This window comes from Taeniopygia guttata, chromosome Z (assembly GCF_048771995.1).
Source record: "Taeniopygia guttata chromosome Z, bTaeGut7.mat, whole genome shotgun sequence".
Taxonomy (NCBI): domain Eukaryota; kingdom Metazoa; phylum Chordata; class Aves; order Passeriformes; family Estrildidae; genus Taeniopygia; species Taeniopygia guttata.
In genome coordinates this window covers 61,127,875-61,151,116 of record NC_133063.1, presented here as the reverse complement: position 1 = coordinate 61,151,116, position 23,242 = coordinate 61,127,875, and the positions used below count along the sequence as shown (strand labels likewise).

At 36.0% G+C, this 23,242-nt stretch overlaps 1 long non-coding RNA gene across 1 annotated transcript in view; it reads right to left on the bottom strand.

The window, feature by feature from the left end:
- The window catches only part of LOC140681764 (uncharacterized), a 69,320-nt gene that overhangs the window by 27,896 nt on the left and 18,182 nt on the right, over positions 1-23,242 (bottom strand). Inside the window, exon 2 of the long non-coding RNA XR_012052901.1 lies at positions 19,956-20,897. This is a non-coding gene — a long non-coding RNA (uncharacterized lncRNA). The remainder of the gene's footprint in view (positions 1-19,955; positions 20,898-23,242) is intronic.

Sequence of the window (23,242 nt, the reverse complement as noted above, 5' to 3'; positions counted from 1 at the left end):
TTTTTCTATTGATGTCAAATGTGTTCATAAAAGAATTAATTACACATTTTAATGTGTCTAAAGTTGCCCAAATAAAAACCTGTTCTACACCATCAAAAAGCTCTTCTGTCAATAATATTGGTACTGACAAGGAATGGAAAATTTTATCTGTTCCTCATATTCTCACATGCTAAATAATCTTGATACATATTCACAGGGGATTAAAGATAGGACTGCTAAATTCTTATGCTTTATTTTATGAAGTATCTTCTTATTGCTGCATAGTAATTTGTATTTATCTTTGAAATTTGTGTTTTTAATGAAGTAAAGGGTAATCTTTTATGAGGTCCCAAATGACTATGAAATAAACAGATAATTTTTAAACATTACTGAAAGAAGACTTTTTGGGGAAAAAATCATATCTTTATCATATATCAGCGTATATCTGTAAGCAGATACACACTCAATATTTCCCAAAAGCCTGGAGACCCAGCTGTACGTTCTAGGAACTGCTAATGGAACTGTTTAACACAAACGCACTTTATATGTATTTAATAAACCCCAGCAACATTAGAGGTTAAAAAAAAATCATTAAGACTATGAAGACAAACACACAGCGATGCTGTCCTAGATTTGGAACTGAATACACAATCCTTATCTATCCTGCTTTAAACTCCTACTGTAAGTTCCCCTTTTTTATGATGTAGCAGATTCAAGTAAGAAGAGTGGACAATGGAACTTCTCAAAGGGTAGGTTAACCATTCTTTTAAGGCAAAAAGATAATATCTGTCCTCTAAAATAATGCAAACTTTCTGAACTTCTTGCAGAAAAATGATCAGGAAAAAAATATTGAGAGCAGTCTGCAATGGACATTCAGTTTGTAAAATTTCATTCCACATGGTTGGGTTTTAGCAAATGTATAAGCACATGAGAAAAGCTCAGTAATAGGAATTTATAGACAATTTTGTCTATAAAGCATTGAATTTTCAATCCCATGAGTAAAGTTGAGCTTCTGAAATAAATGTACATGAGATCAAGATTTTAAGTCATTGGAAACAAAAAAATCTATTTCAGCTCTTTCTTGAGGCAACAGGACTTTTAATGAGATTTATTTAAAAGAAGATATGCATTAACTAAATCTAAGAGTGTAAGTATAACAAAAAATTTCTGTGAACTTAAAATTGTGGGAGGGGGTGTGGCTGATGGTCCCCCTGCTTTGCCTTGGGAGACAACTGATGTTTAGTTTCCCGCCTCCCCCGGTTGTCAGTCATTTGTTGTCCCTTCCCCTTGTTCCTGTCCATCATTATGTACTCCTTCCCCCGGTTCTGGAAAGTTCTAAGTTCTTTTTATCCCCATTGGTTCTCCCCCCGAAACCACTCCTTCCCTATATCCCAGTTGGCTGTTGCCCTGTCGCTCTTCCCCGACTCCGCCCTCAAGCCCTCACCTCATTGGATGTTTTGTACCCTGACCCTCCTTCCCAGTTACAGTTATAATCCCTGCCCCGCCCCTGGTTCGGGGCTCTCGGAGCTGGCTTCCCTTCTGAGCGGTTGCTTTCCTTCGTCCCCCATCTCGCTCTCCTTCACCTGAACCCTTGGGAATAAAGCCACCCGTGAGTCACCCGCCTTCGGTGGAAGCTTGTTATTTCCTCAACCATCGAGGCACCTGCGGACCGGATCCTGTGGCTATCCATAGTGATTCCTGGACTCGGGCGCGTCATAAAATCCAATTCATCTGTGATAAATCTTTCTGCAATATTTTTTTCCTTCTCTAAAGTATCAGCTCACCAAGGCCAACTAAAATCTTACTCTTTTCTCAGTTTCATGCGTTTTTCATCTAATAAACAAAAAGAAAGCTATATTTGTTTCACTTTGAGGTAGAGTAGCTGAAGATATAATTTAATTGCTATTTAGCTCTGAGTGCAAACTGCAGAACAAGAGATCAATTAATTTGATTAAAGAAAAATAAATCCTATATAAAAAGTAAAACTTGCATTGAATTAACAGAAGAATAGCTGAGCTTTCCCTGTTCTGAGTATTAAATGTCATTTCCTTCAATCCCTGCCTGAGGAAAGTAAAGGTATTACCCATGCTCTCATGATGTAAGCCATTGTACTTTTGTTTGTTGATTCTTTGTTTTGTGATTTCGTGCTATTTTTTTGCAGACTATGTGAAAATATGAAGTGTATTTTTAATATCTGTAGAAAGAGAACTGGTCCATCCACAAACTTGCTATTTCCACATCCACAAATTCAATGCTAAACCACTCAAATATTTTCTGGAGTCCTGAGAGGAAAGCTCAAGTGAAAAGTTTATCTTTTCTTTTTACATAGTGGATGTAAATGTCTTCTTACCCTACTTTCAAGTGACCAATTCCTCTGAACAGGAGTGCAATAATCCTAATTATCTCATCAGTGACTGTCTGATTTGGGCTATTTGTCTTCTTGTTATCTTATTATATTATTAATTTCTCTTTTTATATTTAAAGCATAAAATGTAAACAGAGGGAATCAATGCATCTGGGATAGCAATCTCAGAGAGACAGGATGAATCTCCTTATGGAGAGGCCTATTTCTTTCCCCTGAGCACAGACGTATCTAAACGACTTAAGATACAGAACTCTGGGTGATGGTTCAAGGTACAGAATACAACCAGTCTCCTGGGAGAACCTTTTATTGCTATAATTTCAAAAGGTCCAGTGTTGCACTTAAGTATATTTTAGGCCTTCTCAATAGACTTCTATATTCCATACATTATATGTATGAAAGCTTATTTACAGTGGTTTTTGGTTTTCCTGGTTTATTGGTTTGGTTTGGTGTTTGTTGTTTGTTTATTTGTTTTAGTTGTCCAATGCTATATTCTTCTTTTCATTGTTTAGTGCATGATGTCTAAGTAATCATCCTACAGTATCTGACTGCAAGGTAATTGATTCCCTGTATAGATTTCCAAGACAATTAACCATACTCCAGTTACCATCTTTTTACAGGATATTTGCAGAAATTGCTCTGTGTTAGAAGTCACAGGATTACCTGGGCTTGTTTTCCCTCAGCATCCAGACAAATCACCAAAGATGCCTGACAAACTCTCTGTCAGTTCTTTTGTAATTTCTGCTTTTCTTCAGACACAAGACCTCTAGTGGTGGAGAAGACCTTCAGCATTTTTGGAAATTATGTGTCTGTCTGAGACAGCAGGATATCAACTACTAAAGCAGAAATAAATGTGGAATTGCCTACCTACGGAAGTTATTCATAACTGGCCTCTCAAAGGAGATCATTACTTAGTTTAGGTGAGAGATGAGCAACAGTTTTGCAGAATGCAATAGTTTATTGCCTAAAAATGTAGTCTTAGTGAAATCAAAATATTCCGAAAGAGAAAAGTTTTGGTTTATAAAAAATTAATTTATTTTTACTTTCCATTTTTATAATGTCAGAAAGTGTGGGTTTTTTTCACTGTAAATGAGTTAATTTAGATTTTATAATCTTGTTTACTTATGCTTTTACTCTTATACTAAATTTTTAATATATTTAAATAGTTTATGTATTTTGTGATGCTTGGCATTTTCAATACTTCTTACCAAAATTTTTCAGAATGCCCAACCAAGAAAAATTTTAACACATTTTTTGTTCCAATTCAGATATTTAAGAAACATACATGTTTAAATCACATTGAAAAAGGAATTCTAAATAAATAAGTAGAAAAAAATTCTAAGTAAAAATTAGAAAATTTAGGACAAAGGACAAATGCTCCTATAATCTGAGTTTGTATCCAACCATTAAAACAGAATCAAGATTATATTCTTCAGACATTCAATTTCTCCCTATAGTACTGCCTTATGCTGCATTATCATATTCTTTTGAAGGAGTTTTACACTTTAGCTTGAAGCTATATTTTTATTTAAAGACATAGCTCATAGAATTAAGTCCATCATTTTCAAAAGTCCTATGTGTATTAAATGATATTTAAGTCCTACTGCTACAATCATCTCAATAATATATATGCACAAATAAATGCAGTAGACGCTTAAGAATTAAACATACATGCTTATTTCCACATATATCTTTTTATATATAAAATATATGTAAGTATTTTAGTATAAAAAAGTTTAAGAAGCAAAAAATGACTGTGAACAGACTATGAAATTGAATAAGTTTTGGGTTAAACTGATAAAGAGGTCAATATTGAGGAGAGATTATGTTTAACTGAAATGGTTATTTCAAGCAGTGTTTTTGAGAAAATACCACTTCTGTAAAGCAGCATAATGAACAAGTGAAGCACAACTGTTTTGAACTGACAGTAATCTATATGATTTTTTGCAAAAATCATGAAAGTCTGCCTTTCTATGGCTAACTTCATTAGTGGTTGTTTCAGTAAAGTGTAAATATATATCATAAACACCATCACATTTCAATTACCCTAATTTTCATCTATGGTATTTAAAGATAGTATAAAACACTCAACTCTGATTTTTAAAACTTTATGGGATAAACTGAAATGCAGCAGATGTCTAAATTAAAGGTGTTTTTATTTCATATTGAAATTTTCTTGGAGAACATTTGTCTTTCCTTCATTATTTCTGCCTGTGTGCACATGGAAATAGCTGGAAAAGATTTTAAAAAATACACATTGTGGTTTTTAAATGCATCTTGCCAACTTTGAGCTTGTCTGTCTCAAACGTCTCTATGCCAGTTCAACAACCATCTCCTGCCAGATTTGGCTTTCAAAATTAACATATTTTGTACATGACATATGTTTGAAATTAGCACAAAATGCAGCCAAGAACTGGAAATTAACAAGGAAAAAAGTTATTTTAGCTAACATTTGGAGCCAGGAAATACTTTGTTGGCTTAAAACATTAGGACAGGCTATTGTCTATTAAATTAAATAAATTCAATATGTAGACTACAAATTGTCATCACCACACCGTCTGTTTTGTTATACATGCATCATTTCTCCCCTTTTTTCAATGTACATTTGATGTCTGTGTGTACGTTTGTAGCTATAGATGAAGAAAAACATCACATATACCTCTCATGTTAAAAGTGACTCTAAAGACTTGAAAATCCTGCAGTACTGTCAGAGCCAAAAATTTCTGCTTCTCATTAAACTGGCATATTGTTCTTGTCACACATATGCATTAAGCATGCCGCTGTGGTCACTGGGCTCTAATCTTTGTTGCTGCTGCTCATTTGGAAAAAAACCAGCATTTTCTTTTGTTTGTGCAAGACCCTTGAGCATAAAACCTGGGATCCTTCTCCTCCATCTTGGCTGAAAATTATATCATATGCCAAGGATGTTGTCGTCTCCTGAATGTTCCCAGGCATTCGGACCTCTTTGGGACAGCTAGAGGAGAAATAGGGTGTGTAGCAGGATATTGCTTCTGCATCCTGAGTGCCATGAACAGGGCAGAGGAGGATCATGAATGGTGGCACACCCAGAGCATCTAAACCCACGCTGACGGACTGGCTGCACCCTCTAAACAGCTTGACCATAAGTTCTGATCTTTGCACCGATTGGCTTATTTTTATTTGAGAAACATGAATAAAAGAGAATCACCATCTAGGGTAATGGCAAAAAATAGATTTTAATATAAATTTATGAAAGTGAAATATTAACAGAGCTCAATAGAAAAGTTCACTGTAGGCTTATGACCTAGATGAAGCATACATAGGAAAATCTGATTGGAATAAACTAAAAATTATTTACATAGAGACAGGAGTTGCAAAAGATTGAAGGTGCAAAGGATATGAATGCAAAAATATAAGGTTACAAAAGGGTTTAGCAGCACTTAAACACTGATTAAGTTAACAGTTACAAGTGATTCAACAGAACTTACTACGATTATGACAACAACTTGATTATAGATCCACAGTGACAACATTCATACCATAATCAATTCACACACACAGAGGCACAGAAATTTATTCATCTACATGAATAAGTGTGCAAAGGTACCCACCAAAAATTTCCCTGAGGTTCAGTGAAATACTCATGTCAAATCTCTTGATGTTTCTCCCCAGGCGTGGGTTGTGCCTGAAAAAGTCAGCCTACTTCTCTCTGTCAGCAGTGGTCTTTCAAGTATCACAAACAGGAATACTGGTGAGATCCAAGAATCATCCCACTTGGAGTCACTGTGCAGTCAGTGGAAGCCTAGGAAAACTCTTAGGGCCTCACTTAAATGCTCTGAGACTCAAAGGGCCTCACCTAACACTGTGCTTCACAGGGTAGCAAGGTGATTAGCTTTAGTCACCCATAAGTTTCTATCCTTGCTGTATCTCAAATTAGTAACTACTGGAGGGTTGGAGTTTTTTATAAAAAATCCAGTAACAATGGTGACGTTTCACTTGGACTACAATTCAGGTAAATTATTTACCAAGGATAAGAAAGTCAAGTGCTTATCCTTTGCTCCCCATCTTGCTCAGGTAGCGGCTGCAGTGAGAATTGTTCCAAACTTTGTTATGCAAAAGCTCCTGGAAGGGAAAGGGGTGTTCACCTTGCTCAGTCAAAGCTTTTCAGGAGCTATTGAGGTCGTAGAGCAGGCCCAGTGAGAAGGTGAAGAGGAGGCACCACCATAATCCAGTCTATTACTTCAGTAATAGATGATCCATTGCATTCTAAGGAGTGATGGTGTGGTTGCCTCTTCTCTCTCTGATAATAAACACAATAATGACATATTACAATTGTCATTCTAGGGGAATGCTTGGTTGAGATGCCTAATTGTGTGGATTTTGTTAAAGATGACTGGTAATACATGTGTAATAGCGTGAGTAGGTCCTGGGAACCATTCACCTGCTCACTGTTCTCCACACTCTAATATAGAGAATAATATTAAATAGCAAGCATGCTCCACTGGTCTCTTCCAAACTTAGATATTCTGTGAGTCTGTGAAAACTGAGACTATACTACCAGGTACTTCAAATTTGGTGACACAACTAAATTAAATGGAGCTGCACTGCTTTACATCACAAGTTACAGCCTGCATATTCTGACTTAAACAAAATTCAAATCTTTACTAGTGTATTCTAATGAATGCTCTGCTTCAGTTTTGAATTATGCATCTCAACAATTAAGTGCTCCCAGTATAATTAAAAACAAACTATTTTAATTAAAATTAGATCAGCTGATGATGGGAGAATAATCACTCCGTAAAAAGTAGAAGAACTCCCAGAGTCCATGAATTACATCAATACAAAAAAAAAAAAAAAAAAAAAAAAAAAAAAAAATCTTTGGAATAAAGACCTGTAGGCACTAACAAGGTAAATCCAACTCCATTTCCCACACAATTCACTGCACAAAATGTATGACCAGCCTCAGCTCTTCTATCACATATATAATTATCAACTACAAAGTGTTGATGCAGTTACTAGATAGACCTGTAACAGGCAATAGGAAAAATAGCTGTATCAATTAGTGTATGTTGTGAGTATTAAACAGTTGGTCTAAAATCTTTTCCAAATCTTTTTGCCTAACAGCTTGCCTTGGGTATGAAGCTGTGCCAGCTTTGCTCTTGCTTTTCAATGTATGTAGATGAATCATTCTGGGTGTTCTATCTGTTGAGTATATTTTAATTAAGGACTTGCACTTATCTACTTTGTAAGAAAATGCTTTTTGGTTCAATCTTTACTCACACAAGATTAACCCATCTATGAACTACAGTCAGTAATAGCAGGGTTTCACACTTTGGTCAGAAAGAACAAGTCAGCTTATACTAAAGCCAGTTTGGAAACTTCATTCTCTAACATGACCAACCCCACAGTAGTGTCTTTCTAGATATGGAGAACACAAATTTTGTCAGAAACACAACCTAGGCCATACATAGCAACAAAAAAGCCTTAATTCATTTTAGGGATATTAAAACCACAGTCTGTATAAATATGATTTTGATTTTTAAAACTTTAAACAGCAAGTTGAGCAACTGCCCTATCTTATTTTCAGAGAGTATATAGGCATTGTGGATTTTCCTAACGCAATACAGTGGTTTCTAACACATTATGCAAAATCATGATTACTTCACTTCCTAAACTCAAATGGCATGCTGAATTTTTGGCTTCAATTCACTGAACTCCTATTTCTACTTAGAAAGATTTATCTTTTCATATGGAGTCTTAATCAAGACAAATTCTACAACAGCAGTTGCCACACAATTTTCACCATGTGCTATGTATTTAGTGTACCCAGAGCCTACTTCAAAGAACTATAATTTGAGCATTACATCACTTCTGTCATTCTGGAATTATCTGAGGCCTGTTTTATTTTCCATTTCTTTTCCACCCACCCCCACTAACTTATTAATACGTAGGAGAGTGCATGTGTCTGTTTTATGCTCTGATTACCATCTTACTTGCACTGCTGGTTTTGCATATACAGTAAATTCTAAGAAGACGGGCTTAGCAAAATGCGAAATAGCAGAATGACACTGCAGGAGATATTCGGATAGATTCATAAGAAATAGTCAGATCTATTGATTTCCAAATATTTCTTATTATGAATTTATTTAAATCTGTGACTCATATATCACTTATGAAATAGTGACAAGCAGCTTATGAATCAGCCAGTCTGCTATCAACAAACTGTTATGAGCTCATTATCAAGATGATTTGGGGACACACCAAACAGATTCCAGCTGGGTTACACAGAGTGAATTAAACGTTGTCAGAAGGTTCTGTTGAAATGTTTTTCAAGCAGCTGTCTGCCCTCTTTGATTCACAGTTGAACATTGGGCAGAGCTTTTGTGTTGTTTATTGTTTTTATGTTATTTTCTGACACAGAAATATCTGTGTAAAAAAAAAATAGGAATTCCATTTCTGGCTCAAGCATTCATTATGTAGAGGGTATTTGCACCCTGTGAAATAGCAGTGCTAACCTGCCCACACAGATGCAAGTGTCTGGGATAGAACTACTGCAATCTGTGTATTAAGGACTGCAATGCAGCACTAAGGTGCTCCTGATGGCCCATCACAGTCCAGTATTTACAGTCCATCTGCATTCCTGTTTTTCTCAAACAGCCACTACTCTCTCTGATGGGATTAAAGAGCAGAAGAGATCAAACACTTACAATTACACAAAACATATTTTAGCATAACAAGATCTCAGAAAGAGGATGCAATGGATTTGAGTACATGACAATGGCAGTCCTTTGCAAGGGCTGCAGGGCATGGCTGATAAGGTATCCAGCAACCAAAACAGGGCTTGTGGGCAGATGTTTTCTTCATGGTCTATAACAAATGAAGTCCCAAGTCAGCACTATTGTATGAATGGCAATTTCAACCCAGTGAACATTCTAGAAAGGTAGGTTTTGAGACATTTTTAACATCAAATGCCTCAATAATATATTGGAATTAAAATGTAGTGTAAGTTACCATGTGGATGCTGCCCAAGGGTAGCTGTACTGAGCCTAATTGAGGTTATACTTTCTGTGTCACAATTCAAGGCAGTATCAGGTTTGGAAGAGGCACAGTTTATCCCTAGGTATGCTAGGGAACATTATCAGTGCAGGTGCACTGAGACACACTTACCCTAGTCCTACTATCTCTGATGTGGCACATGACTTGGCAAGACATAGAAAGCCAGATTTCCAAAAATATCTATGGTACCAAATGGGATTTTCCAAAGTTTTTTTAGACTGTCAAAGGCATTAAAAGTATTTAGGCTCTTGTCAAGGTCACAGTAAGAGACAATGTGTGTTTTAGGTCTTAGTCTGCTTGTACTTTTGAAAGTAAAGCCCTTCTTTTTGTCTCAGCTAATCCTTTCACATGGGAACACAGTATCTAAATATCACAAACACATATAGTCAGAATTAATTAATGTTTATAATAAGCATTGTAAAGATTAAGTAGTCTCTGGTAACAGACATAATGTTGCTGTTCCTAGTCTTCAGCTAATTGGACTGGTGTCTGACCTCAAGCAACGATGGTTAACTGCAATGTTTCTTCTTGTTATATGCACTAGTAGCACACTAATTTTGTAAAATTCCTAATAATTTTGAAAAATCTCATTCCAAGGCTATAGCTATAATGAAAGGTTTTAAATGTCTTGAGCTGTACCATTTGTTGTGAAAGTTCCATCAAAGAAGCTGTCTGAAACACAAACACAGCCATTGTAGGAGACTTGTTGCGCTCCTGCTCTAATTATTTTGCTATTTTGTTGTGTCCCTTCAAATGTATTCTCTTTCCTGTCCCCAAGAACCTGCCAGCATTAGAGATCTTCTGTAGTTCTGACAAAAGGGAGCAAGAGCTCAACCCATAATAAAAAGCACAGCTAACACCTTTATTTTATAGAAGTGTGTTCTGAAGTGAATGCTTAACTCTTAATTGGTACAATTTCAAATAAAAATCCATATTCAATTGCTCTCTGTCCACTGCTCTGCTTCCTCAGTTGCGGCAGGATGGAAGATACATCTGCAATTTATTTTCTTACACACCTCTTTCAAGTGACAGAACCAGCACATTTCCCTGGAATCCCACTAGCCATCTAGCTCTTTTTTTTTTTGGATAAGTAGGGAAAAACACACTTTGAATTTTGGGGACAGCTTTTATAATAGTTGGAAGAAGGGAATAAAGAACATACCTGGGAGATATTTGAAAGTATTTTATATAAATAAACAGGAGTACAAGCATTGACCCATTTAACAAATCTTAATTTTGAGGGTGCAAATTTAATTCTTTTTTGTGACTATGGTGATCTTCAGACTTTATCTGCCTCATAAATAATACAATTCTAGCCCTCAGAACAACCAAATGATGGGTTGAATTGTCCTCTGACTTTCTTCCTCAGCATATCTTTATCCTGATTCTTACACTTACTTGTAGCACACTAGACATTTTCATTATCTAGTCCTAAATGCCTCTGTGATGGAGCATTAAGTGGTAATCATCTGCCTGAAGGTTTCCACATCAGGTAAAAAGGGAGAACACCTCACATCTTTGCTACTTTGTTGTTTTAGTTTTTAGTTCTACTCTCTGCTTCCCATCCAAATACACTCCTTGAATTTATGTCCCTTCAGCTCACTGAAAATCCTCAGACCCTGGATTCCTCAGGTTCTGCTTCTATTATTCTCAAGGGATACAGTACACTTTGTAGGCTTAGGCAATGGCTATCACATCAGGGCTAAATGTGCTCCATCAAAAGATAATGGTCTGTGATGGGGATGAGAAAAGAACAACAACTGAAGAACTGCCTCAGGGTAATTTCCAGGAAGTGCATTTAAAACGAACAAACAAACCAACAAACAAACAAATAACAAAGAATGCCTTCTTAAAAAGTTGAAAGTATTGAAATAGTGGTATGAAGGAATTCTGGGTGAGGAACTTATTACCTAATAAACTAAATATGAAAAGAAAGCATTTTATTAATCAAAATTTCTACATCTCAAAAAGGAAAATACTGATAGAAGTGAAATAAATTGTGCTTATGTGAATGTACAGGCTCTTTTCTTTATATACTACCTAAATTAACACCAGCCAGGCTGGCAGCTTTCCCAGATCAAAGGCTGCTAATAGCATACTCTTTTCCTTCAACCAATGTGGGTTTTTTATTTTTAAATTATCCACTGTGCACTGATGTGCAAAAGAAAGACATCAATTCCTAATAAAAAAATGCCTGATATTATCTAATGAGTAGAAGCTAGAGGTCATCTTGAGAATGCAATATTTAATAGAAGTCTTAAAGTACTGAACTAAATAAATATCCTTCATTGTGGTAACCTCATGACCATATATATTTTTAATTGCTGGAATAAGTGATTTCTGCTTAGCTGGTTTAAAAAGATATGTTAAGACTTTTCTAGGTTTATTACTTAGTGCAAGTGCTGATGTGCAAACTGCAAGACTCTGAAGCACATGCATAATCAATAATGCATCTAGCTACTCTCTGACTGAGTTCAATTGTAATATCTATTAGATCTAGCTTTCTGATACTTTGCATTGCAACAATTATTCAGGCATACCAGGGCAAGCTGTGCTACATTAACTTCTTTCTGGTAGGAAAGAAAGGAAGGAAATACTATTTGCACTGTAAATACTGTGCAGTACTTTGTCCCCTTTAATGAAGTGACCCACCGAATTATTGTTATTCACTGTTAACAATATTTCTATACTCTTAGAGTTTATACAACATCTACATTAGCCAAATTATTTTAAATATTTATTGTGCCTTCTATAATTCTTTTTAAGAGGAATGTGCAAAATACAGAATATTCTGTACCCTGAAACTCACTACATGCTTTGTGTGGCTTGGACATTTCTTCTTTGTTTTTAGGACTTAATTCAATTTGTATTTACATTTAAAAGGATGATCAAACTAATGTTTGCTGGCATTCCAGAGATGTATTGAAGAGACAGGACAGCTTTTTGAAATTAATAGAAAAATTCCTTCCCTTTGGGTCTAGCATTAAAAACAAAGAAGATCCACAAAGCAGTTTTTAACTTTTGGCAACTGTATAGCAAATGTGGACCTTCAGGTTGCTACTCACTTTTTATGGGTGGAAAAATATTCTGAAAATTATGAAGGGAAGTAAATGGGTATGATAAATTATGACAATAAATACTAGAGTAATTAAAGAATTATGAGACTATCTGCATATTCCCAGAGTTATACAACTATAGCGAAGAGCAAAATAAGGCTGATGATTTTTTGAAATGTTGCAGAACTGTATCTTATCCTCAGTCAATGAACAGTCAATTGACAATCACTCTGGACTGGTTTCTTTTAGTTAAGGACTTTCAATGACCTCCCATTCACACCAATCACTCACTAGTTATCGGGTCTGAAAAGTCAATATAGTTCTCAGAAGATGACAGATCCACGTTCTGCTCTTTCCCCATTACAGAAGAGTCATTTAGTGTACTGGGAGTATCCTACACTATCACATCCGCAAAAGGTAAACTAAAGGCTGAAGGTCAATTTGCCAAGTACCTTACATCTAGGTCAGCGTGACTCCTGACAGGTCACAGTGCTCATTGTCATAGTGACGTTTGTAATAAAAGAAACCTATATGTTGATTCTTTCATTCTATTCCTATCTTTCCGATTGAGTCTGCAAAACCTAATTTCAGGCTGAGTTAATTCTTAATCTAGCAATGAGTAAGGGCATAAAATAGTATTGAAACATGCATAAATTATCCTACAATAAATTGTAATGATCTGGGCATAGCTATTAATATAATGATGCATAAAACAACTACTGTAAATTATACAGTGATATATAAGACTTTTAGGTGGTAAGCCTCTGACTACAATACACTGAATTTAAACACAATGTCACTATTCTACAGCAGTGTACTTCAAACCTATTTAAAATCTGATTTTTTCTATTTTTTTCCCTAGTGTATTTTTATAATGACTTTTTCCTATTAAAACCTATTACAATAACAATTCATATCTGCTCTAAGAAATTCTTTGTATCTGACTCTAGCTTCTGTATTTTTTGAATTGTTTCTTCAGCACTCCCTCCACGGAATGCTTTTCATCCTTTCTACAGTGGGCTGTGAACAGCATACAATGCTTTGTCTCTGTCTTTTCTTACTTCTGCCCTTAGGGTACACACAAGCATAAATTCACCTAAATTCTCTATGCCAGTAGCTCAGATATCCATTTCTCCTCCAGTATGCATACTGGTAACTTTTCATGATCACCTATTGCCTTAAGACTGCACATGTTTCAATCATCTCCTTTCCCTGACCATACTTTTCCTCATTTCTGATCATCCCCAACCACCTTTCAGCCTGTTGGGGATTTTTGAAATTACAATGATTCTCAAATTACAATAATCAAACCATGTTTCAGTTTTGTTACGTTCTTCTGGGGAACATCAAAAAGTCCTCATATTTTTATTCCACATTTCTATTTTCATCATTCAAACTCTTCTTGATCTCAGAAACAACCGATCTGTGTCCTTGATGAATGCAACGTTGTCATTCCTGTGGATATTTGACAAGTTGTTTTGCAGTTCATTTTCTCATCATAGTGAACAGTCTATTTTTTACCTCTTTACCTGTACTTTCAGTTATTTTTACTGTAAGACCTGGTTCTCACTTACGTCTTTTCTTTCATTTAATATGAAGCAATTGATTTACCTTTTTCATCTTCCTGTAACATTAGCCTTGCTATTATTCTTGTTAGAGTTTCCATAATAAAAAAGAAGATTATAGTTTCTTCAGTTCTGGGTCAAACAAAACACATTAGGCTCATGTCCTCTGGAAATGTAATCAATATATTAATATATGTATAGATATATTTTAATGGACACTATCAGACATTTTTTCACTTCTTCATGGAAAAAACCCCAACATTTCATTTACATGCTGCAGAGCTCCAAGAATTTTGCAAGTTAAATATTTACTGCCTTTTATTGGCTAATGGAAATTATTACTGCAATGTCTGCCAGATAATATTAGTAGTAATTCTTAAGAGAAACTGCTAAAAAGAGCAAGCAATAATCTCCTGACTGTGCTTTAAGAAGGATTGAAAAACTATTCTATGTCCAGCTAAAATCACCTTCTCTTCTATTGACTCTATAAACAGAACAAGGTAGAAAAATATATTTTTAAAATTAAGCCATTTTGCTTGCTTCTTTATGGCTAAAATTTAATAGAAGTTTTCTACTGAAATTTAAAAAAAATCAACAACAAGAAAAAAGCTCAGTAGGAAAGCAAAGCTACTGGCTCCTACATGATGGCAACATCTTCTTTGTTTTGTTTTTTGGTCTGAACCAATCAAAGGAAGTTCCATTGGTGCAAGTAGACATAAATCTCTTGATGTACATATACATATACCCATTTTCAATTTTAGGTCTTTTTTTTGGACTCTATTAAAAATGACAAGAATCTATGAATTCCTACAGGCTGTGAGTAGCACGAATAATTACCACCCATCATCTGGACTAGGCAGCTCTGTTTCTTGAGCCCAAATACCCAGAAATGCTCTTTCAGTTATAAACAGTAATGAGCCTAATGATTGTGGGAAGTCAAACAGCTTTTTCTAGTGGCTTGGTGTTGTAATAGCTACTTCAGAATACTTTATGGATTCATTCTATTCCTATGAAAAAGAATTATAATCTTGTGGCAACTAAAGTTAATAACCAATTTTGGTGAATATTACTAAATAGGTCCTCAAATAAGTACTAGTTGAATACTGGTGTTGATAAAGTGAAACATTCCCACGTAATATAACACACATTGCACATAGTTCCATATAAACAGCAGGTACTTGCTTCCATGAGTCATATAACGGTGCTCTTTCTTTCCTAACTCATATTTTTGAGATACTGTACTGTGTTTAATCTGACCTGGAAATGATGCAGATTTAGTATTTAATCCAAAAGAAGGCTACTTTGTTATTGTTGGGCTTTGGGTTTTAATTGCATCTGACTCAGCTAATTAGTACATCTTGCATAGCAGAATTCTGAGATGCGCATAGGTTTGCATGTCATTTTGACTCTAGCCCCTTGGTAATGTGGTGGCTTTCAATAATTCCTATGATTCCTAAAATTCCTGCAAAAATATAAGTCAAGCCGAAATCCTCTTTTTGAGGAGGTGACAGAAAGATAATTTATTTGAATTGGGACTGTATGATATTCTGGAAACAGCATCTCACCAGCTCTACCTGTGTGCAAATCTGACCTTTTATTGTGCACGTTGGGCTAAGCAAGCACGGTAAAAACCAAATATAAAAATAATTTAACACTTGTAGCCAGGCCTGTTAAGATTAGCTAACCAAATTATATGAAATCATCCTTCTGTCTGTTACATTATCATGACAATAATAGTTGTAAACCAAATTTACTGGCTGTGTTTTATAGAGTTTGCTGTCTATAATTTTAGTTTTTATTTTCCAGACTTTAACTTATAGTAATTTGTACTGTGCTATTTTATTTACACAAATACTTTTTCTTCACCTTTACATATTTAATAATAAAGTTATTAGTTTTAAGATGATTTCTAAACAGCAAGAATGATGTAATAATTATATTTTAATCAGGATATTAATTTATATGTTTATTTTATGGTAAACAACTTTCAACTGTAAGTCCTCTTTAGTTTCTTTTGGCTCTGTCAAAATGAGGAGAAATATGATCATCTTGTCTGGGCTGTGTACACTGCCTTGAAACATGAAGATTCACAAAAGAGGACTTGTCAGTGAAATGTATGTCCCTCCATTTTTGCCCTTTAATTGCTCATAAGAAGCCATCTACACACCCCATACAACATATGGCAAAAGACAGGTCCCTAAATTATAGTCTGTTAACATGGTTGTTAACACATGGAAATACATGAAGCACAGATCACTAGGAAGTTACTCAAGGTTTATCTTATTTCTCTATTCCAGAGAGGCTACAGAACACCTATATTCACTGGTCAATGCTTCTCATGCCATTCATTCCAGAAAAGGAATGGCTGGAAATGGAAGTGTTCCACTTTTGCATTGAAAAGATGGCAGGAGCAGTAGTAGTGGTTCAGGTAATAGGAAGTAAAAAATGTGGCTTCTAGCCTTCCTTCATCCTGAAGTCTCAAGCTGTGTCAAGTGAAATATAAGTTAGATATTAGGAAAAGGTTTTTCACTGAAAGAGTCATAAAATTCTGGAATGGTCTGCCCAGGGAGGTGGTGGAGTCACCATCCCTGGATGTGTTTAAAAAAAGACTGGGTATGGCACTTGATGATCTTTAAAGGTCTCTTCCAACCTAGTCATTCTGTGCATTCTCTGAATTCTGTAAATTCTGTGAAGCCTTTCAAAACACTTTTTTTTGTGTCCTAGAAAGGTGCCTAGCATTATTCTGTGGCCTACATGAATGGAAGGCACCTTCCATCTCTTCTGAGGAAGTCAAAAAACAGTGGTAAGTGGCCCAGTTTTCAGGGAATCATAAAGGCTGAGAATGTAGGGAGATGTGTTTCTCTGAGGATATTTTTCTATAAGACGTGAGTACCCTAGGTTTCTAGTCCTGGCTATAGGGATTGCTTACTCATCTGGCATTACAGAGTCATACAGCAGGGTAAGAAAAAATGTTTGCAGAAAAGAGATAAAAGCCGACCAGATTCCAAGAAGTCTATATCCTCATAGGCTCTAAGGCCTCTAGGGGCTTGGGTGAAGCTTTATAGGTAACTCATGAGGACTTGGAAATTTCCTCTGGTTGCACTTAAGGCACTTACATATTTTAGTTTTGTATTCAGGACCTAATGGACATAATTGAGCAATTTATGAAAACACATAAATAGCCTGTAGAACAGGGTTTATGTAACAGAGATTAATGTCAAATCCCAAGTGATTCTTCTTTAAACAGCGGAAAAAAATTCTTCCAAAAGAGAAAAGAATAAAGGTTGGTTTTTACTTCATGCATCTTCTATCAAACCTCAAATCTTTAATATGGTTGACAGAAGATTCCACTGAAAAAAAAAAGATATTCTGGATCTCAGCATTGTTCCCATGTGCTGAAGGACAAAATGGCAGAGAAGATGACTAGACTGATTGAACAGATAGTTTTGAAAAACAGAGAAAAACACAGAGAGAGGATTACCGTTGGAAGAAGGGGCAGGCAACTTGGGAGTACCACAAGGAAAAGGAGAGTTAAGCAGAATCTCCATCCTTGAATGCAGAGAAAACCACAGTGACAAAGGATAGGAACAGCCTGGTGTGCTTAATGCCTTCTTTCCCTCAGTCTTTAAGGAAGAGGTGCATTATCCTCAGGGCACTTAGTCCCCTGAGCAGGGAACGTGGATGAATTATTCTCAGGGTACTAAACCCTCAGAACAGGTTTAGGGAGCATAAAGAAATCCCCACAATCTAAGAGGAAACGGTCAATGACCTACTACACCCCTTAGAAATACACAGGTCTAAAAGGCTGAACACGATCCATCCAATGGTACTGAGGGAGCTGGTGAAAATGTTTAATGACACTTTTTCTCATTTATCAGCAATCCTGGATAACTGGGAGATTCCAGCTAACTGTAATTTGGAAAATGTGACCACTATCTACAAGAGAGATTGTAAAAAGGATCCAGGGAACTACAGGCCTCTAAATCTGATCTCAGTACCAGAAAAGGTCATGGAACAGATCACAATCAGGCTCTTGTATAGCATATGCAAGACAGGCTAAGCATAAGGCCCAGTCAGCAGCGGTTTGGGAAAGCCAGGTCCTGCTTGATCAACCTGATCTCCTTCTGTAACAAGGTGACCTGCCTACGGGATGAAGAGAAGGCTGTGGATGTCTGCCTGGACTGAATTAAAGCCTTTGACCATGTCCCCCAAATATTTTCTTGGAGGCATTGTCTTCCCATGGCTTGGACAGGTGTGCTCCTAGCTGGGGAGACAACTGTAGTGCAGGGCCTGAGTGTAGGCGAATGGAGCTACATCCAACTAGTGGCCAATCAACAGTGGAGTTCCCCAGGGCTCAGTGTTGGGCCCAGTCCTATTTAGATCTTTATCAACCACTTGGATGTTAGGTTAACTAGGTTTCCCCTCAGTCAGTTCGTAGACAGCACCAAGTCAGGTGATGACCTGCTGGCGGGCAGGAAGGCTCTGCAGGGGCATCTCAGCAGGCTGGATCAATAAGCTGAAGCCAACAGTATGAGGTTCTTCAGGCAAAGTGCTGTGTCCTGCCTTTGGGTCACAACAACTCCATTCACTGCTACAGACTTGGGGCACTCAGGCTGGAAAGTTGTACAATAGGAAAGGGCCTTGGGTTGCTGGTTAACAGTAGCTGAACATGAGCCACCTCATGCCCAGGTGGCCAAGAAGACAATTGGTACCCTGGCCGTATCAGCAATAATGTGGCCAGCAGGACTGTGGGAGGGATTGTCCTTCTGTACAGGTGAGACCATATCCCAAACCCTGTTTTCTGTTCTGAGCCCCTCTGGCAAAAAAAAACCAAAACATTGAGGTGCTGGAGCACATCCAGAGAAAGGAAATGGAGCTAGTGAAGGGTCTAGAGAACAAATCTGATGAGGATTGCCTGGGGGAGCTGTTGCTATTTAGCCTGGAGATAAGGATGCACAGGATGCTCAGGTCTCAAGGTGTTAGGAGGAATTTCTTTGCTGAAAGGATGGTCAAACTGACCATCCAAAGGTCTGGAACAAGAATGCAACAAACAAATGGTGCATTCACCATCCTTGGAAGTGTTCAAAATTCATGTGGATTTGGGAGGCATGGTTTAGTAGTGAACATGATGGTGTTAGGTAAACAGTTGATCTTAAGAAGTTTTTTGTGGCTTTTTCTAAAATCCTTTCTGATTACTTAATCCCTTTTCAAGCAGAATTGCCAGTATTATTCTCTATGCACAGTAAAGACCTCATACCATGACTGTATTCTATATGGTAATTTTCTATACCTATAGGAAGACTCTTTCGTAGATGTATGGCCTGAAAAGCTCATGTTTATTTGATTATTTGTGGTAAGTCATTCCAGTGTAATGCATTATATCATACAATCTCTCATCTAGTAATCACAATCTTTGTACATTGTGTGACCTTGCATTTGGCAATGTTCAGTCTTATGTTGATCAAATGAGCCAACTTCACTATATGAATCAGATCAGCCTGGTTTATAACTGACCTATGACCATTGTAACTTCTCTCTCCACCAGTTTTTGTATTATCTGCACATTTTACAAGCAATGCTTCCATATTTTACTCCAGTTCATTTACAAAGGTATTGAAGATCAATGGGGCGAGGACAGATTCCTGAATATCTGAACTAGAAGCAACCTCAACAGGAAGATGAGTCTTCATGTATGGGTTACCTTTTGTGGTCTATTGGTTAGCCAAATTTTAATCGTTTTAATATAGGGATTATTGTATTTTGTGATTGCATTGATTTTGTGAGTGCTTTTTTTCCCCCTCCCCCATTACACTGAGGAGCCAATTCAAACATCACACAGAAGTCTATTCCTCAGCACATTAACAGTATTGACTGATAGGTTTTTAACAAGACTGTTTTAAAAAAATCAGATAATTAGAAAGTTAGTACAAAAACATATACCATATTTCTCATACTTACTTAGATGTCTGCTTGTGGATTTTTAAAATTAGTTTTCTTCCAGCTCTTTGGTGGTTGCTCTTTTTGTTTCTGATCCAGTGACCACTGAAACAAAATATATAGCTGACAGGGCTCTTTCTGAAACACTACAACCATTTTTATTAATTATGCAAAAGTTCTTATCTCTACTCTTTGCATTCCATATCAATACACCCACACATTTACTCTGAATCAATATCAGTAATAAACAAATAAACCCCCAAATTATTAAGCTGGTGGAGCACAAGTGGGAAGAAAACATTTTCTATATTTTTGAGAAACCTATCTTTTGACTTTTAATGTGTAGCTTTTATAGAACACAAAATATTCTTGTTACTGCAAGCTACTAAGAGAGTCATGTTCTTAGGTGGCAAACAACATACCTAACACCTTCAGTAATCTTGTATAGCTTTTGCTCCATCAGTCTCCCCTAAGTACAAATTCTCAATGTTTTCCACTACACTATGATTTCTGTATTGCAGCTGAGCAACAATATAGCAGCTATAAAAATGAATACAACATAAATGAGATCCTGTTCAATTCCATAATTCAGAGATATTGTTAGAGTGCTTAACTTTTTAAATGTTATAACAATCTAACTTTTTAAACTTCTTAGGATTTTTTAAGTTTTAAAATAAGCATGATTAAGAAACTCAAAACTCTAACATAAACCAAAATAATTTTTGTATGATACATCAATCTGCTTTTTTTTCTGAATGTGGAAAAAAAAATTACTGAACACTTGCTCCTTCTAATCCTCATGAGTAATCTTCTCTTGCTTTTTCTTGTATTATGCTTCTTCCACTCTTGTATGTCACTGGGTTTTGATAGATTTTTATGAATGACATTCATTTTCTATGCCAATTGTTTTCTTTTGTCAGTTTTCTGGCTTATCCTCAGTATTTTTGAGATCCCACTGAATATCTGCAAAAAGAAGTTAAAGAACTCATTCAGAGTATATCAAATAAATACGTGTGCTTTTACAAGAAGAGAGCCTTAATCTTGATTCAGTCTTTTTGTGCAGTTAGCTAAGAATGTTGAAAATAAGGTATTTCCATGAAGAACAGCAGTTTAATTCTACTTTGGCTCTCTTCATTGTTGTCTTAGGATGCAGAATTCATATATATTTACATAAAATGGAAGACAAACAAATAAATGTTTTTATTTTTATTATGAACAGATTATAGTAACATAGCTATATTTTCTACTGCTCTCTAGAGCAAACTATTTCATTAAATGTTTCAAGCAGATTACAGACAGCCAGAAACACTTGCATGTGAATACAAAAATTGGAGCAGCTTAACTTATTTGCTTTTAAAAAACATTAAATATTTTAGGCATAATGGTCTGCATATAGGTGCTATTTTTTGTGTACAAACAGGAAGAAAGAAGAGTTTGTTATATTTTATATGTCTATATTGAAATATTTATAAGAAGTACTGTAAGGGCTTGGAGGGTTTAAAGGAGTGGATTTTCATTTTTCTTTCTAATGCTGGTTCTTATCACGTTCATTACATGTGAAATAACTCCACATGTTGTGCAGAAATTCACTTTTCATTTTTGTTTATGAACAGCAAGTTATGATTTCAAAGGGCAAGGCAATTTAATGATTTTGCTAAAAAGTAGATAGCTAACTAATTTCAGTCTATGGAAATACACAGAATTACTCCTTGTAAGACCTTTGCATTTACAGTATTGTCATAATATGAAGTTACAGCATTAAATTCACATTGGAGAAACTGAATATAATTTTGTCTGCATAACAGCTCTGAATTATATCAGTTCTGAACTATGTTTTCTAATGTGCCTCAGTGCATTTTATCTGGGGAATGAGTTATTATTCCAAAAGTTGGCTTGGGATTTTTCCGAAATCTTGTAAAAAATTCTGACTAAAAATGTCACCGTGTTTAATTTAATGTAAGAAGATTCGGTTCTTTTAAAAGTTAGGCTCATGAGAAAGGTAGGTACAAGTTTTACCATGGTCCTTGAATGACCTATTCCTCTGTTGGCCTATTAAGTGAGCGGCAAGGATGGTTTTCTGGAAATCAGAAAACATTTGAAACCTATCTCAGCCTGTACCAGGGAATGGCTTTGAATCAAAGTTTTTCTGTCTCAGGAGGCTATTGCATATCTGGGTACTTGATATTTGGTGCAGGTTTATTGTAGGTGTTTCACAGGAAGAAAAAGCACTTTAACTGTAGTTAGCTGAGTACCTGGAACTGAGGAGATACAGTGGTACAGCTTCCAGGTTGATGTTGATGTTGTTGAGATTTAACTTATTCTGTGATGGGATTCTCTCAGCATGTCCTTTTGAGTCTGTATCGCGACTTTCTGATGCCTACAGCTAAGTCACAAAACTATTTCCAATGTTCTTCTCTGTAGTTGTAAAGAGCAATGTCTCAAATGGGGTCTGATTAACACAAGGGAATGATGTTACCATAGTGTTCTACAAACATTTTTCAAGTTGCTGTGAAATGGAGTATCACTGAAAATTCAGTAATGATTTTTCTATTCTCTCTAGCCTTGGTGGAAAAGGTAGGCTGTGAACACTGCATCTTGTTTGTCTCCACCTCTGTCTACAACTAGTTTCTATGCCATACACATCAGATTTCAAATACAAGCAAACATGAATTTGAAAAAAGACCAGAAATAACCCCTCAAGTTTATACTTGTAAGAACAATTCCATCAGTTTAGGTATACATACCCAGTGTTAATGAATCAGAAATACAAGGTGAAAACACTTATTTCACACTTTATCTCCAAAGTCCTGGATTGTTTCCACTCAGATTACCAAAACCCAATGAAAGTTCAGTTCTCAGGTTTGTCCATGAGCCAAATTAATGACTCCTTACTTTACTTACTACTTTTATAGCTTATTATCCAGCTGGTTTATGACAAGTTAAAATAGTCAGTATTCTCTATGTAGACATTTCAGCTGCAGACAGATTACAATGACTTTAACTTCTAGACACAATGTATGATCTTCACAAACAAACATAAAAAAAGAATTAGACCACTGTTCTCTCAGCTAGTTTAAAGTTCAAAGAAAGGAAAGTTAGAAATCTGTAGAAATCCTCCACACGTGAACCAAATAAATAACTAAAGCCTTTGAAATGTGATATATACTGGGAATACTGGCTGCCTAGGGTTTTGCAAGCTGTTCCAAAAGGCAATCATCTATTCAGTATTTTTGTCACAGGCTGACAACAACTGGAGTTGTTAAGTGTCTGCTTTAGTGAGCAACTTGCCACTTTGCCTGATAATTATT